The sequence below is a fragment of the Malus domestica genome, chromosome 08, assembly GCF_042453785.1.
Source record: "Malus domestica chromosome 08, GDT2T_hap1".
NCBI lineage: Eukaryota > Viridiplantae > Streptophyta > Magnoliopsida > Rosales > Rosaceae > Malus > Malus domestica.
Window position 1 is genome coordinate 6158967 of NC_091668.1, and position 4239 is coordinate 6163205.

General features: G+C 38.5%; 1 pseudogene; it reads right to left on the minus strand.

The window, feature by feature from the left end:
• Positions 1 to 1821: 1821 nt before the first annotated feature.
• LOC139197993 (uncharacterized) lies at positions 1822 to 3806 on the minus strand (annotated as a pseudogene).
• Between the last annotated feature and the right edge of the window lie 433 nt (positions 3807 to 4239).

Genomic DNA, 4239 nt, shown 5'->3' on the forward strand with positions numbered 1-4239 from the left:
ACATGGAAACCACGGAAATTGTAAGAAAAACTTGGAAATTTTTAATGAAACTTTGCAGGATGTTTATTTAGTCAATTATCTATTAGTTTATCACAAAAAATTGGAAGGAAATGCATTGCATGATGGATTTAACTGATTTAAGTTGATTATACAGCGAGCTGGCAAACATTGTGAGTGTAGAAAATATGTAGTAATTAATGAAAGAAGTTTAAACACACCATAATCATTTATATATAATTAATTAGTACAATATTGGGAGGTTTTATTTAGGATATTAAAAAAAAAAAAAAAAGGGAAGTGAATAAAGTGATGAAGAATAATGTGCCGAATTTGACACTTTAAATTTCTTACACATAAGCATGCGTCTAGGCGTTGAAGTTCCAAATTATAGTATATCAATTAACGATTGAAAATCAATACATTGAATAAGACTAAACTTTAATTTGGATGCCGATTATGTTTTTCCAAGTTTATATAAAGTAAAAGAATTGAATTTTGGAAGCCAGGAGTGCGTCAATTGTTTTATAATTCGTCCGAATACATATATCAGGTTGCTACTCAACGTAATTTGAAAGTATATCTAGTGCAAGAACTTGTCTTTTTTTGTTGATAAGCAAAGGGTTTGTAGCTTTTTTTGCTAAGCAGTAGAACATATTATGTTTGTTTAATCTTTAGCATTTGATGGTTGTCCACAAATATAGGATAGAAGGCCCCAAATTAGATCTGGCTCTTACCTAGTTGGAGTCACAAGTTCACATGTACCAGCCCTTGAGGCAAAACGTTTTGGTTTTCCGGCCAAACAACGGCGAGTTGGCCGGCGTGCAAGGTATCAATCTCTTCGTCTCGTCGAGTAGTACAACTTTCCTTTTTGTTTCACTCAATTTCGTTGAGTATTGAAAAAGTTATACTCATTTGAATCTTACCCAGTTTCTGGCGACCTCAATGGCTTTCGAGGAAATTTCCGGCCAAACCACGACGAGTCAGACGTCGTGTGAGGTACCATTCTCTTCGTCTCTTCGAGGGCTACAACTTTCCTTTTTATTTCACTCAATTTCGTTGCGTATTAAAAAATTTATACTTATTTGAATCTTACCCAGTTTCCGGCGACTTCAGTAGCTTTCGAGGCAATTTCCGGCCAAACCACGACGATTCAGATGTCGTGTGAGGTACCATTCTCTTCATCTCTTCGAGAGCTACAACTTTTCTTTTTGTTTCACTCAATTTTTTTGAGTATTGAAAACGTTATACTCATTTGAATCTTACCCAGTTTCCGGCGATCTCAGTGGCTTTCGAGGCAATTTCCGGCCACACCACGATGAGTCAGACGTCGTGTGAGGTACCATTCTCTTCGTCGCTTCGAGGGATACAACTTAAGTTTTTGTCTTGCTTGATTTTGTTGAGTTTTGACAAAGTTATGGCCGTTTAAAGTGGGTGTAGATTTCCGGCCGAAATTCTGATTTTCTCTTCCATTGAGTCCCACATCGCCCACGCGAGGGGCAGTGAGCAAGCAAGAAGCCTATAAAACCCACATTCCCCAGCTGCAGAGGGCATGACTTGCTTGGCCTTTGGGCTATGATCAAGTGTAGTATGTGTTGAGATTTTTCAGTATTTTTAAGTATTTTTTTGGAATTATGTCGTGTTATTATTTGATAATATCGCGATATTTTGACGAAAATCATTTGGTTAGTTAAAAAAATATTAGACCTTCAAAAAGACGATAATATTGGAGAAATATCGTCAATATTATCGATTTTTTTTCCTTGATCACAACCAATCAAACAAATACTTCTCTGTAAAAACTTGGACCACAAGAAATCAACATATCATGTACAATTTGGTATTAGAACAAATAGCATCACCACCAGAGGCTTGAGTCCCAGCGTGGGACTACTCAGTAGGACAATCAGCAAGAATTTAGAAGAGTCCCCGCGCAGGACTATACGACAGCGTACTTTTGAAAGCCATTTAGCCACAACCAGTTCATCCATTGACTTGAAGCGCCATCTTCTATCCGATGAGCAGAGCACGCGCCGATGGTTAGCCTCTCTTTCCTTGAGGTTTCTTAACAGTCTTCAGTTTTGTGGGAGCAAGGAAATCATCGTCCTCTAGGTCACTGAAAGATATGTCTTCTTCATTGATTGCGTGAATAGCCGTTCCACTGTACCCATCTAATTCAGAATCTTCCTCTGGCCAGTCATCATCGTCATCATCTTCGTAGATATTATCTAGCATCTTCGAGGATGGACCAACTGTTAGATTCTTGTCCTCGCTCTTAATGATGGGCTTTTCTTCAATAACAGACTTGTCAATATATGGGACTTCATCACTCTCAACTGGGTGCTTCTCAGTCTCATAAGCCGTGGGGGACATCGTTGATTCATAAGGATACGTCCTTAGCATCTTGTCCTCGTAATAAACACTACATGATGAGACCGGAGCACAATCTTCATCTAGTTTATTGGAACTGTCTTTTAAAAAAGAAGTGTTTCTTCCAAATTAATCATGTTCCAATGCAGTCTGACAATGTAGCTCCTGCATCCACTTTGCTCTGGCTTCCATTATCTGCGACCAGTATGTTATACTACATTAAATTTCAGAGACCTAACAGGTTTGGCATGAACTTAGGCTCAATCACAAAGTATAAATAATGTTTTTTTCTAAGAAAATATTGTCATTTTTCTGGAACCATCTAGAATCCTAAATCCAAACTTTATTCCCAACCGGGAAGATCACCTGCAACCTAAATATAAAAGAACGGAGCTTCGCTGCTGAAAAATCAGCAGCAGCTCCCGCTGCTAGCAAATCACGGGTGAACATGTGTCCAAATAATTGATTTTTTAATCACAACTTAGACACTTGTCCACCTGTGATTCACTAGCAGCAGGAGCTGCTGCTGATTTTTTCAGCAGCTAAGTTTTTGCCAATAGAAAATTGAAGTTGAATGTCTAGAACTACCAAAATCCACGCTGTGATAATCCATCCCATGGAGGAGTTCAAGAAACTACTAGCATCCAACAACAACGAGAACTTGTGATATACAATCAAGCAGATCGTGGATAAGAAAAAAGAAATGGAAGGCCTTAATCTAGAATTGGCATGAAGCAACATTTCCCACTTTATGATGCCACAAGTATGGTTTAAGTTGGAAGCAGAAACAAATTTAATCAATTGACTGAAGGACACTAAAAGTAATCATACAAAGAAGGAAGCTTACTTGGGGTGTGGATAAGACCTCGGCATCCTGCTTATTGAGCCTTGAATGCAGAAGAACAAAATAGACTTTCCAGAAGTAACTCTCGCTTATATGGCATGGACACAGTTCAAATCTCAAAGCAGCAAATCTTGGCGCAAGATGTTCAATCACCATAGCATGCTCTTGCTGGGCACCAGACATGTCAAAATCTAAAGTAAGAAACGCGTATCAATTAGTATTGAATATTCTTTAACCCTAATACAGTTGGAAGAATAATGGCTTTGATGGATAACAACTCATCTTGCTTTCAGCTAGGGTTTAGTGCTAGTATTAGCTGTTTGTTATTCCCTCTTCTTTGAAAAGCTTGTTAATAGCTGTAAAGCTTGTGTTAGAGAGTGTGGGGGTCATCATACTTGCTTAGCTGCCATTGTCCCCTACCTTTTGTTCTTCACTATCTTTCCCGTTTATTCTTCTATTTATGCATAATCTTGTAACTGTTTGATACATAAAATATACATTAAGGTTTTCTATATGGTATCAGAGTAGTGATCCCTCGTGGACCTGCATCTGTGTTCTTCCGAAAACCTACCAAATCCAAACCAGTTAAAGCCATTATGGCAACATCATCAGAGAAAGTTTCAAAAAACGAAACCATTGATACCAACCCAATTCAACATTTGAGCTCTGTGCTCCTAAACAAATTCAACTATCTGCCCTGGTCACGAGCTATTTCTCTCGCTCTTGGAGGACGTGGAAAGCTCCAGTTCATTCAAAAGGATGATATCATGCCCGAAACAACTTCACCAGATTATGCAGCATGGGTGTCCCAAGATCAACTTATCATGTCTTGGCTGTTGAATTCTATGGAACCAAAGATGGCTGAGATTTTCAGTTATTCAGTGTCATCTCACCACCTTTGGAATTCTGTACGAGACATGTATGGAGATCTAAACAATGCTGCGCGAGTCTTCCAGCTGAAGAAAGATCTTACAGAATTACAACAGGGAAATCTCTCTTTTGTTCAACATCTTGGCAACTTGAAGGCC